Source organism: Euprymna scolopes, chromosome 10 (assembly GCF_053919585.1).
Source record: "Euprymna scolopes isolate OS-2025 chromosome 10, ASM5391958v1, whole genome shotgun sequence".
NCBI classification, from domain to species: domain Eukaryota; kingdom Metazoa; phylum Mollusca; class Cephalopoda; order Sepiida; family Sepiolidae; genus Euprymna; species Euprymna scolopes.
Genome location: NC_136491.1, coordinates 89,243,159 through 89,258,830, shown reverse-complemented (window position 1 = coordinate 89,258,830; position 15,672 = coordinate 89,243,159).

Here is a 15,672-nt window from a genome sequence, read left to right as displayed (position 1 = left end):
AGCATATACCATAATACTTATTATAGGTAAATTCAAATTTTGATATATCTGCTTTTTTTTACATCGTTCATTTCTGTATTACGTTTAAGTTATTTTAAACCCCACTCTTTCCATGTTAAATAATAATTTCGAAATAATAACGTTAATATTTCAGCGTCCCAATTGTTCTTTTGTTTTTTTGTTTTGTTTTGCGTTTAAATTATCTAAATAAACAATTGTTAATACTGTCTGCTTTTTTTTACATCGCACATTTCTGTATTAAGTTGAATTTATTTTAAACCCCACTCTTCCCTTGTTATATAATAATTTCGAAATAATAACGTTAATATTTCAGTGTGCAGGTCATGCCCGCATGCACAACCGGATGTCGTAAACCGTAAAGTGAGTTACATACGTCGTAACAAGGTCATTTGAGTTTTATAGTTATATAGATTATTGCCCATCCAAGGCTTATAACGTGCAAATATCACGAAACAAGTAAACAAGATTATATTTTTTGAGACACTTAGTATAACTTACAGACAATATTTAGCCCCCAACCATTTAAATAGAAAATGCTCTACAAATGACGCTTTTAAAATAAATATAAGTATTTTCATCAGATTCTTCAATTGCAAATCAATTCGTACATATATAGTACGAATTGATTTGCAATTGAAGAATCTGATGAAAATACTTATATTTATTTTAAAAGCGTCAACGATTACATATCCCTAAAGACATAAGTCTATTTTTTCTGTTGCTTTTTTTTTTCATTTCGAAAATAAAATGCGAAACAGATTAAATTTTCAATTTATTTTCTACATCTCAGGAGAAAGACGTTTGCGTATAGAGTTACCGAAGCAACGGGCATTTAATAGTTATATCTCAAAGGAAAAGTGAGCATGTTTAACTCAGAAAGCGGTCGTAATTGATTTTTATATTGGAAACGAATTAAAAACCAAATACATTTTCTCGGTCACTTGATATGTGACTGCAGCAGCTGAGTACAATTAGTAACATGTCTGGCTATGTAGATTCCATATAGCCTGCATTCAGCGATCGATGTGCCCAAAATGGGTCGTCTTGTTTGTCGATTAAACTCGATACGTTTAAAAAATGTTCTACTCGTCGACGTACCTGAAAGAATGGGATATTGCAAAGATGCGTCTAAATGTTCAACGTGTGTAAATTAAACGTATTTTTTCAACACAGCCGATCCCTACCCTGGTTCCTATAGACCAGCACATTCACAGCGAGGACTCATTTAGCTTACATGCATAAAGAGAGGTGTCCTTTTTATACTTTGTATTTGAAATCGCAGAGAACACAATTTCTTCAAACTTTGCAAATGTAAAATACAATACTAAAGAAGTGTCTCTTTTTATGCCGACTAACATGGTCGTTTTACAACCCAATACTTAGGTAAAACAACTGTTAATCTAGCTATTTGTATTCAATTCCCTCATTATCCAACTAAGGAAAAGTTAGCCATACAGTCGAGTGGCGTTTGACGTTGGTAACTAGTGACTATAATACTACAATATATATATATATATATATATATATATATATATATATATATATATATATATTGTGTGTGTGTGTAACTATATATATATGTAACTATATATATATAACTATATATAACTATATATATAACTATATATATATGTAACTATATATATATATGTAACTATAAATATATAACTATATATAACTATATATATAACTATATATATATGTAACTATATATATAACTATATATATAACTATAACTATATATATATATATAACTATATATATAACTATATATATAACTATATATATATAACTATATATATATAACTATATATATATATATATATAATTAAAACATTTATAGTTTATATATTCTGATTTTATTCCTTTCCAACTTCCGAAAACGTATTTTAAATTCTGGTAGAGAAACGGCTGATTTAATCGCTATATTTCTTATAATCATTAGTACTTTCCAATCCTACTGGATTTTTCGTTAGCGATACATTTAATTTAAATGGTTTGGAATAATTTAAATATGTTTAATAGCATGTATATTTATTTCATTGGTTATAAAGGTAATTATATAAATTGTCCAAAACCAGTTAGATTAATCCATCCCAAACGAGGAATCAAGAAAAATTGGGAAGTAATCGGACGTACAAATATGGCGATAACATCAGCCAGTTTCTACTAGAAGTGAAGACCGTTATTTTGAAGTTGGAAAAGATCAAAGACAGAATTAATAAACTTAAAATGTCTATGCTTTTAATGAGATATGCTTAAGATAAAACTGCTCGTCATGTATATATATATATATATATATATATATACACATATATATATATATTAGTTATGAAAATATATGTCAATTAAGCTACACAGAATATTCCTCGTTCCATTCTCGTGAGAATTCGTCAGGCTTATGCATATGCCTGGCGAATACTCACAAGAAGGGAAGGCGAAATATTCTTTGTAGCTAAATTACCCCATATATTTTCATAACTTACTATATATATATATATATATATATATATATATATATATATACATATAAGTACATTTCAATTAGAAGGAAGATTTAGTCATTTACATAAATTTAAAAACGTATTATCATGTAACATTAACTGGGGAAGATTTACGGACATGTTTTCAAACTTCTACGTGTGCATCTTAAAGAATGTTTCCAGGGCGTTCCCACCATATAACTGACAAAAAAATAAGATCTGTATCATATATGCAAACATTATTCTGGGGTAAAAAAATGGAAATTATCCAGAACCTTTAAGTACGTCCTCTTAATTAAGGTGTATGATGGTGGTTAAACATTAAAACTTGGACTTAATCATAATCAAATAGATAAAATTCTTTTCGGATGATATTTACCTTACTCTTTTTGTACCAAATATCTATTGACATTTGCCGCCAAATAACCACTTGAGCTGAGGACGCCTTTATCTTTATGAGAGGTAGGAACTTTAAATGTATAAGCACTAATTTCTAGATGTTTTCAATATTTCATCTCCTCCACCCCGATTTTGTATAATATCGAGATTTGATAAGTGTGTTTTATATAGACTATTCCAACGAACATAGAGTTAAAATATTAGACATAACATAACAACGGACGTTCTATTTTAAAATTAGGGAGAAGAGGAAGTGGGTTTGGGGTTTATGATAGGCAGTCTCATAATTTTACTTTCCTTTATTTTGCTCTTTGATCCTCACATTCCACGAGAAAAGCAGTTCACAAGAAAGAAACGCCATTACTTTCTTGCCCGGAAACGATCAACAATTAATGACTAGGTTTTGGAACCTCAATTAATATTTTTTTTTATTTTAGTTACTTTCACAAATAGCTTCCTGACCTTGCTTGGAGCGATTTCCATAACAGATGTGTGACAGATTGTGAAAAAATTCTGACGTTAAAAATGGACACTTAAAATGGCATCCCAACCGAATATGGTGCTTAGTTCTTCAACCTGATATGTAAGCGTGACAGACCAACGGAAATGCGAATTAGAACTGGAATATAACGTGAGAGTTGACAAACTGAGGTTGGTATAGACCAGGCTGGAAGCGACTAGAACGCACAGCAAACTTTCAATAGCCGCGTTTCAAAGGAAAATGCTATGACAATTATATTTAATGCGTAAAACTAAAGAGGTAACATGCTATGAACATGGTTATAATATAGTGCCAATACGAGATAGCATTGGAACATAGTTAATAAGCTTAAATCTTCGGTCTCTTTTGTAGGCGGCGAAATAGAGAACAGTCGCGTTTGGTACATGGTGGTTTATGTATAGTGTATATCAGAGGCAAAATTCATGAAAAAAGCAGCGATTATTACACGACGAAATTTTTGCTCGTATAACAATGACTTTTATCACAACATTAAAAACAAAAAAACACAAACAAACATATTTTACAAAAATGAAAAAAAAAACAAAGTATTGAGAAACATCAATGCATATTCATAGACAACTGACAACATATACAAAAAACAGACTCGTGGTGTTTATAAATACCGATGAGAGAAACAAAAGAAGAAACAACACTATCTACAAAACAACAGTTTACAGCGAGTAAAGAAGAAGAAGGATTTATGTTCGTATTTATACCAAAGAGAGGAGAAAAAGAGAGACATCACTATCTACTGAGCAACAAAAATTTAACGTGTCAATAAAATAAAACTTCAGCTGTGTATTATTACAAAAAGGGGAATGAACAGAGAGACGTCACTATCCATAGAGCAACAATTTATGACGTTTAATCAAAACAAAATATCCACGGAGTATTCAGAGGATAAAAAGAAATAAGCAAAGAGACGTCACTTTTCTACTAAATTACAAGTTACACCGTGTCAGGAAAACGTGTAGTTTTGTATCTATCTGTAAAGGGTGAAGTAAGCATATGGACGTCACAAGCTATTGAGTAACAACTTATAATATGGCAGCCGTGTAATAATAGGAAAGAGGCAAAACGGAAAATTGTTTAAATATTTCTCAACGTTTGTTCATTACTGCAACACATACTCAAAATGATTGATTTGAAGTAAGAAACCATTGACTGCAGTTCATCTCGAGTAAGTTTTCTGATGAAGACAAGCCATTGATGAATATGTAACCAATTTCAGGGTGTTTTTTTTTGTTTATCAATTTTAATTCATAGGCTTACGTTCCTAGTTAATTACTTATTTACCGAAACTAAAAAATGATAGAAAAGATTAGCTATGCATAAGAGTGAGTAATGTTGATTATATTTAGTTTAGTCTTCTTACAGAAATAGAAAAAGGTTAATGAGCAAAATCTGTCATGAAAATTCTATATAAATTCGAATTTTGCAAAATTTCCGCATAAGTATTGCAGATATATTAATAAATATTCCCCTAATTTAATATTAATAAGAGCAGTTCAAAAGAATATCCGGGGGGATAATTTTAGCAAAAATACCCCATTTTATTGAAATTTAAAAAAAATAAGATATACAAATCCAGTAAGATTCTCTGAATATGCATTTTATCATAGACCGTCTTAATATAAAACATTTAATTATAAATCTTTTCGAGAGTCAAAATCATTTAAGGATTTTTAAAATTGGTCTAAGTATTCGATGCATGCAGTTTAGTGAAATTATAGAAGTTGATAGTGGTCTAGTAGTGAATGACACAGATTGAAGACTTGACTGTCCGAAGTTCGAATTCAATTTTTTTCCAGAAAATCAATTCCATTTAGAATGCTAGCAACTTTCCTGTTGTCCCTCCCGTAATCCTCGATATCTTTCAAGAGATAATTATTACGAGAAAAAATATCAATCTTCGGATTCAAAAGCTACAATGATGAAGAGTAGAGTTATATCAGTAATTTAATCTACGTCATGAAGGTACTTAATGTAAGCCACGGCTGTTCGCTTCGTGCAATTAATTAAAACCCTATTTGTACGGATAAACTTTTGGTTTTGTTTATTTTGTGTCTGAACAATTCTCAGATCGCTCAGAGTCCCGATATATATATATATATATATATATATATATATATATATATATATATATATATATATATATATATATATATATATATACTTGAATGTTTTATTAATGCGTTAGGAAATTTATTTTCCCGGAATCCAATTGCGCTGGCAAAAAAAAGGGATGAATAATAGCGTGTGTAATCGCGAGAGACAATGAAGGCAAATGGGAAAATAATAACTAGTTCATCCAAGTTTTGTGGAAATGTGACACGAGTGAAGATTGATGTGCTTTCCACTTTTTTATTGCAGAAATTGTTTTCGAATAAACTGGAAGAGATAAGTGAATTAAGACATGTTCAATACGCTATTATACTGGCTGCTAAAATTCAACGGTAAATGCCACCAATTGTTCCATAGAGGAACTAGTTAAAATAAAGTCTAACAGAAAAGAAGAATCACGAGCAAAGAAATTTAACAATTATTTAACAAACGTATATGTTATTCAAGATTATTTTTTACTTGAATCCCAACGAAGGTCAAATTATACACAAGATCAGTTTTTAATGTAGATATAATTAAGCTCTCGGAAATAGCTATATTAATATCAGGGAATCTACATTCACGCTGAATATTTACAGAATGCCAACATCAATAAATCGCGTATGCATCAGTCCCCTGTTGAATTTCCGCAGGTCTCGCTAGTTTCAAATTATTATTTAATTGCTACCCGATGAGGGCAAAATTATACACAAGATCAATTTTTAATGCAAATATATGCTTTCACAAATACGTACTTTGGATTAAAACAAGATTAAATTGTCTTAGTCTATAATAATTCTCTTTCACTGTCCGAGAAAAGAATAGCTCGGATACATCATCGGAAAAGATACTACACTTACCTCTTAGTAAAATGTAATCGAAGGTTAATAATGCCCCACCCGCATTATGCAAGGTTAGTCCACTAATTCATTAACGAAATCTGTTCGGACAAAAATAATAACAATTATACGGGCATGACATTCATAGAACGTTATATATAATATATATTCCGTCTTTATATATATATATATATATATATATATATATATATATATATATATATTATATATATATATATATATACGTTATATATAATATATATTCCGCCTTTTTATATATATATATATATATATAATGTATGTGTGTATGTGTGTGCTACATATGTTTATTTCCTATGCAAAGAAAGATTTGAGGACGTACTTGAATGTAACAGTGCATTCTTATGTGAAATTTCTTTCTGACATGGATGGCATGAAATCGACTCTGAAACATCTGGTCTTTTTTTTTCTCATCCAAACTTTCTCATAGTTCATATATTAGATCTTTCTATTTCCCCTTCTAGTGCAGAAGTCCTTTCATGCTGAGGCGAGGCATTACCTGTGTAAACTCCTGTGCGCAAGGTTGTTTTGTGAGAAAATGATCTCGTCTCTCTTGATCGTTGATATTGCGACGGTGAGATCAAATACGTTAATTAATTTGGTCGGATGTTGCACGTGCCTTTTTACCTGGGAAATACGCAGATATCCATATCGATGTCACGCCTCCCCAATTCGCCTCCGCAATGAATGTCGAACAGCAAAATCGAATAAATCGACTTTTTTTATAACAAACACATGGACGCAAATTTAATCAATAGCTGTGGCTTGAAATAACACTTACCGCGTAATGTAAGCATATTACACAAAGTTCTAATTATAACTCTACGGTTTACGATATATTGACGCACTTGATTCTAGATTGTTGGCATTGGTTTATACGATATTTTCCTGTCGCATATACTCGGGATTTCAGCTAGTGTAATTATGATTGTGAATTTGTAATATATGGACTAACTATAGAATCTATACAACATAAGAATCAGCGAATTATATGTTCTCATATATCATGGCGATTTTTTCTAACATAAAAGGTAATAATTGTTGTTTTACGTGATCAATTAATCTGTCTTATAAACAATCGCCCTCGCTGGTATAAGGCGTATTAGTTTTTGTACTATATGTTACTTAGAGAGAAGTTATTTCATACTGAGTAAATTATCATTTTTCATCAAATCAAAAATGACACTTTTTATATCTCTTAATACGTTTTATCCTAAATCCCGAATACGTCTCGAGATCTGCCATTGTGGTTAGGAAATTAAACAGCAACTCACAAGTAAATAAAGAAAAACACATTTGCATATGAAATCAAGGATTAGAATTCGAACACGATCTGAGATACGGTTTGGATTTAATTCTAAATAACACTCACTGCTATACTCGTTTTCATCACATTAATCACATAGCAGAATAATAGTTCAGAAATAAATTACATACACTTAACACACTGATATTGTATGCTCTCGTTCTGTCTGTTAATTTAATAGATTTACATATACACCTATATAAAGGTATAAAATCAGCAGACAGATATGTGTGTGTATATATATATATATAATATACGTATATATATATATACATATATATATATAATATACACATATATATATATAATATACACATATATATAATATATATATATATACTATATTTATATATAATATACACATATATAATATGTATATATAGTATACATATATATATATATAATATACACATATATATAATATATATATATAGTATACATATATATATAATATATATATATAGTATACATATATATATAATAATAATATATATATATTTGTTTATTGTTATATAAACATGCTCACATCCCGCTGCTACAAATAGCCACTTGTTTCAATCAAACAACAGATATCATCAGGCAGCGACTTGACTATTCAAAAGTTCAATGAATAATGGATTTTTATTTTAGGTAGGAACTCTTTAAAAGTTGGAGTTAAAAAACTTAAAACACAGAACTTTACTTATAAAATGTAAAGAGGAAGGGGCAATTTAAATAAAGTTAAAAGATTATAACGGAGAGAGAGTGATTGAGAAGAGAAAAAAGGAATAGAGAAAGAAATAGAAAAAGAAAATAGAGAGAAATATATATATATATATACATATATATATATATATATATATATATATATATATATATAATATGGAGAAGAAAAGAAAATATATAAATGGTTATTATAAAGAGAATAAGGACTAAAAGGGAAAGGAAAGGAAAGAATGATGAGATCTAGTTAAAGAGAGAAAGAGAGAAATAGAGAAAGTAAGAATTTGACAGTATATAGAAAAAGAAAAAGAAAAAGAAAAAGATCTGCGTGTCAACCAATTTATGAACAGTTATACAATTCAGTAATGAAACATATTATTACAAATACAAACAGAAGATACAATCCAAGCGTCAGAAATGAAACTGTCAAAAAAGACAGCGAATGTATCCAGCCAACATACGTCCACGAGTAATATCAACGCAGTTCAAACATACGTCTACAATTTATTAGGGCCTTTATGCTAAATGATATGTTTAAATTGAGTTTTACCATTAAGAAAATCAACACCTCGGATTACCTCTACGTTAAAGCAGATAAGACACAAAATTTCTACAAACTAACTACACATGAATATAACCAGCTTATTAAAGAAAATATTACAAAAAATTACAAAAAATCAAATATAGATATTTGCAAAAAAAATTGACAAGGATAGTAAAGAAATAACTGATAGACTTAAAATTAGTAATAGAGTGGGAATTTTACAAAAAAAAACAGTCATATATTTTGCTTAAAGACCATAAGATAAATTTTGAAAATAAACCTACAACTAGGTTAATTAACCCTACGAAACCAGAAATTGGTAAATTAAGTAAAAATATACTAGAAAGAGTTAACTATCAAATTAAATCAACATATAAACTAAATCTATGGATTAATACAGCGGATACCATTAAATGGTTTTCCAATATACATAATAAAAAGAATTGTACTTTCTTACAATTCGATATTGTGAATTACTATCCCTCAATATCTAAGGAACTATTCGAAGAGGTGATGGAGTTTGCTAAACTCCTGTCTGATATAAAAGACACTGAAATTGAAATTATACGGACATGTAGAAATACTACATTGATTAGTGGAAATGATCAGTGGTTGAAAAAAGATCGAAATGACCTGTTTGACATTTCCATGGGGCATTTGGATTCTGCTGAAATGACAGACAGTAGGTCTATTCATACTATACAACTTAACCAAAGACATCAATGTCATGGATATAGGCTTGTATCGTGATGATGGACTGATGATCATAAAGGAATCCAACGGCCCTAAATGTGAAAGAACCAAAAAGATTATCTTAAATGAATTCCGTAGAATTAAATTAAAAGTGGATATTATATCAGATGTTAAAACTGGAATTTTTTTGGATGTGAACTTTGATTTAAGGAAAGGCATCTACCAACCATATAGGAAGGAAAACTCAAACCCAATTTATGTACACCCCCTATCAAATCACCCAAAATCTATCATTAGGCATATCTCCACATCCATTAGTAAAAGAATCAGTGACAATTCTTCTAATCTTGAAACATTTAATAAACATAAATATTTCTATAACAGGGCCCTTAAGGATAGTGGATACAAAAACACCCAAATTGAGTTCATAGAACCAACACACCCAAACACAAATACAAATAGAAACCGTAAGAGAAAAATCCTGTGGTACAATCCCCCTTTTAATCTGAAACTTAAAACAAATCTAGGAATGAAATTCTTAAACTTAATTAAAAAGCACTTTCCTATGAATAACATACTACATATAATTTTCAATAAAAATACAATAACACTTAGTTATAGCTGTAATGAAAACCTTGAAAAAATTATTAAAAAACATAAGAACAAAATATTAAACAAAAATAGCACACCCATTGCTACCGAAAGTTGTAACTGTAGAATTAAATCAAAATGCCCTCTTAAAGGAAATTGTCAAATTACTTCTGTAGTGTACCAAGCAACTATTTCTACTAAGGAAAATCCGAATGAAAAAAAAATTACATAGGAATGACAAATAACAATTTTAAAGAAAGATTTACCGGTCACAAGTGCTCTTTTGAAAATAATGAGTACAAAAATAGAACGTCCTTGTCTAAATATTACAATGAACTAGTAGAGCAAGGTTACTCCCCAATAGTAAATTGGAAAATTTTAAAGAAATCTAAAACCTGTTCATCTTTAAACTCGCCTTGCTACATATGTCTCTATGAGAAATTATTTATACTTACTTTTAGAGAAAGAGATAAATTATTAAATAAGAGGCACGAAAATTCAATTAATTGCAAACATTATAAAAACCATCTTTTAAGTAATTTAGTTTAGATATTAAATTTAAATAAATTTAAAATTGTCACTGATTTCTATAATTTTTTAAAATACTACTAATATACTTTCTCCTCGCCTGATTTCATTCTTTACTTCCCCTATCTTATATACCTGTGTGTCTATGTGTATATGTATGTGTCTATGTTTTTACTTTATGACCGTGTGTACTTAGATCTATATATTTTTATATCATTTGGTATACCCTCCCATGTTTATTCATTCCATGTGTATGTTTCTATGTGTGTATGCATCTATCTGTACTCTTGCCAAATTAGTTGTATTCTTATATATTTCTATATATATAGTTTATGTAAATTATACATATTTATGTGTGCGTATATATATGTGTGTATGCGTTGTTGTATATTAGTATATGATTGTGTGCATATATTTGTGCATTTTTTGTATGTATGTGTATAGATAAAATTATATATATATATGCTTGTTTGTATGTCTGTGGGTATATACATATGTATTTTATTATTTTTAATTTTGGTACTATCTACCTGTGTGTCGCTACTTTTGAGTATTTCGTTGATTCAATTACTTCTTTTGCCTGAATATATTTATATATTTCTAGGTAAGTGTACTTGTATATGTGTTATTAGTAATCCGGTCTTGAATGTATTAATTTGTGATTTAATATGACTTTATATCTATACTTAAATAGCTTAAACTTTCAACTTAAAAGTATAGTTACACCTTTACTTATGTGCATGTATGTATATATATATATATATGTGTATGTGTGTATATATATATGTGTGTGTGTATGTGTATATATATACATATATGTATTGTATTCTTTTTATATACATAAATATTAGTAGATTTTCATTTATAATTATTGGCCCTATTTAATTTATTTAATCCCCTCTTATGGCTAAATTTGTTATATTAAAAAGATAATAAATATTAATTTTATTCTGTCTTTATTATTATTATTATTATTATAATTATTATTATTAGTACTATTATGTTTATTATTACTATTATTATTATTAATAATAATTTTAATATTGTTTTATCATTATTATTTTTTTCTTCTTTTATTTATATATTTATCTAATAAAAACGCGAAAACTTTAAACATATCATTTAGCATAAAGGGCCTAATTAATTGTAGACGTATGTTTGAACTGCGTTGATATTACTCGTGGACGTATGTTGGCTGGATACATTCGCTGTCTTTTTTGACATGTTCATTTCTGACGCTTGGATTGTATCTTCTGTTTGTATTTGTAATATGTTTCATTACTGAATTGTATAACTGTTCATAAATTGGTTGACACGCAGATCTTTTTCTCTTTCTTTTTCTTTTTCTATATACTGTCGAATTCTTACTTTCTCTCTTTCTCTCTTTCTCTCTTTAACTAGATCTCATCATTCTTTCCTTTCCTTTCCTTTCCCTTCTAGTCCTTATTCTCTTTATAATAACCATTTATATATTTTCTTTTCTTCTTCATATTATATATATATATATATGTATATATATATATATATTTCTCTCTATTTTCTTTTTCTATTTCTTTCTCTATTCCTTTTTTTTCTCTTCTCAATCACTCTCTCTCCATTATAATCTTTTAACTTTATTTAAATTGCCCCTCCCTCTTTACATTTTATAAGTAAAGTTCTGTGTTTTAAGTTTTGTAACTCCAACTTTTAAGGAGTTCCTACCTAAAATAAAAATCCATTATTCATTGAACTTTTGAATAGTCAAGTCGCTGCCTGATGATATCTGTTGTTTGATTGAAACAAGTGCCTATTTGTAGCAGCGGGATGTGAGCATGTTTATATAACAATAAACAAGTATTATCAGCTCTTTTTATTGAGCACTTTATAACAACCTCGTTGAATTCATTAGTCCATTACTTTTGAATATAAAAAAACCCGAGTATATATATATATATATATATATATATATATATATTTGCAGTAAACCACATACAGCATCGTTCGTTGTATGATAACTCATCAGTGCGGCTAGACTTGCACCTCTCTTAAGCCGAGGATTAGACTTAGAACCATCGTGCTGAGAATCAGTAGTTCTACCCATCGACCCACGGAAGTGCAAACGTACATTTTACAAAGGTGTTACAAATTATCAAGGCCCAACATTCCCTCTTTAATAAGGGTTAAGAGTTGTACGATGGTCAGCGGGACAACATTATACTAATAGTCAGTTGTGGAAGTTGGATATAACTTGAATATTTAAGACGACGACTTAGCAAAGACTTGTTTACATTGCACTGGAAGACAAACATATTGTAGTCAGCTTGAAAGCAGGCAAGCAGGAAAACTTCTACATGCGAGTAAATTTATTTCATATAATTGGAGTTTAGATTTAGGCACACATGTAATGTTGGGGAATTTTGAACAGTGGCTCCAAGTAGACAAAGGTAATTTGTGAAAGTTTTACAGAGGGGGCGATTATAGAGGTAAGCGCACAAAGGGAGTTGCCATCAACGTAACGATCCAGCAGAGATAGACTCGTAACGTCTCTTCTACAGAAAAGAGGTAGCAGGGAGAGGGTAAGGCATCAGCTACAAGGTATGGAGGCCGGTGGTTAACTCTGTGAAGCCGTGATATGGTTATATGTGTATTTAATCATTTTAAAACTATATACTGGCTGTTATACAAGCAGCGCATTGCTTTTGCATTAAGTACGTTTTTGAGCGGTTGAATGGCGCAACAATCCAGCGACGTTGGCAACAGATTTGATGTAGGTCTTCCATTTTAAGTCAGTTGTGAAGGGCAGACCAATAAGCTAGTGAAATGTGTTGACTTAATTTCGTTATCATCACAGGATTTCTACCATACGGATCTATATTCAGGCATAATATGTTATTAAATAGAAAAATTCCCATAGTAATATGTTCCGAAGAAATAGTCAAATTTCCCGTGCTGTTTTTAATGTGTTATCATTTCATTTCGTCCACTTTAAAAACTTGTAGATTTTCTCCATATTACACGCCCATCACGTATACACCCCCACACAAAAAATAGCCGATAGCTTAATTTACATTTTGTTATCAGCTCCTCCAACTATCAGAAACAACGGGCAGTAAATTTTATCTCAAAATAATCAGACGTATATCGCTTGTTGCAGAATAGTCAAAACCCCTATTATTACTATTCATGCATATCAACTTGTTTATTTTTAAGTTCACATGACATTCTATGCCTAAGAAATTTACATAATATGAAAAATAAAACATATCTCTATTTTCCAGACAAATTAATCAAATACGTATTATTTATTTAGAACGTACATTCGATTCGAGAGTAGAGAATAACACTTATTTACAAACGGTTTCCGTTGACATTTCTGGAAGAAAAACAACAAATCTTTAAAGATTAAAGACATCTGCATGGATAAGTTTTTTTACTTGTCTTTTTTATTAAATTCCCTTCCATTATTTATCGATTTTTCAGCTTGAACGTACAAAAATACCTCAAAAGGTTTATTCTGAAATACTGTAAGCGATGAAAGTTGCAATTCATTGATAAACTTAGGCCATTAAATTTTATTTATATATGTATTTTTATATGGGTTCACCACTTATCAAGGCCCGGAGGCCACTCAGGGATAAGGTTTATTGCCTGTACAGTAATCAATGAGATAGTATTGTAGTAATCATTAGTATTGGATGTTTGATAGAGTGTCTTACTTAAGGGAGCGGTTTGTCAGGAGTTTGTTTATGTTGGACTTGAAAACGTCCAAATTGTAGTCAGGTGGGAAACAGGCAAGCGGCAGAGAGTTCCACTGACGTGCAGTTCTAAGAAAGAAGCTTTGCTCATGGAATCTACGTTTGGATTTAGGCACAGATAAAGAGTGGGGAAAATTATTGACAGTAGTTTCAGCCAGTGAAAGATTGGCGAGGGAGGACGAGGCATTGGAGTATAATTTCTGTTTTGATTTGTTTTTCCTCGAAATTCATACAATAATATTTATTTGGCCTTTCCTAACCAAAGACAAAAGCATACATATATTGCCTGAACCGATACTACATATGCTTTAATTAAATAAAAACAGGCCATATTATTTGTGTTTACTTGTTTCTTTATTTAGAATTATCTCTCGCTTTTATACGGCGAACCGATTTCTTGACTAAACGAAGAGTCACCACCGTTGCCAGATATTTGGAGTTTATTATTTATTACTGGGTTGTATCAAAATCTTATTTAAAACAATAAAATATTCTTGAAATTTTGCGAGAACATTAGCGAAAACGAGTTCCTGTTTTAGTCACCCAAGAATTTTCTATCTACATACAAACAATACTATTTAATTTAACTCATGGTAATGTTATTATTGTGTAAATATGAAGTTTAAAAATAATATTTGTAGCTTTAGATACAAGCGTAACTGGATCGTATTTTGATCACCTAATGAATTACAATGATTAAAATTATTTTCCTATCTAATATCCTCGGAAAATAAGAGCCATTCTTTGAAAGGACAATTTGAAATTTTTAACTTGCTTTTCTTAGCGAATAATAAATTGTTGTAAATTCTAACTTACAGAGTTCAAATTGATTTTCCTATAAATACATATACATACATATATATATGTAGAGCTAGCTAACTAGCTTGATAGAGTAGTATGTTTATATATGTTTGGGTCGGTGTATATGCATTTACACACGCGCGCACACACACACACACACACATATATATATATATATATATCATTTAAGAATTTTTGTTCCTTTTCAACGGAAAGCTTGTTTTCCATTGCTAAAGCCATAAGTTCAGCAATATGCAGATTACCAACTCATAATCATAAATGCCAGGTGACGGCACACGTCCATGTCAGAGTTCGTAATTTCGTGATCTTTAAAGCCACAACTTTAAAACATCACTTATATATTTTTAATCTACTTTTCTAAAAAAT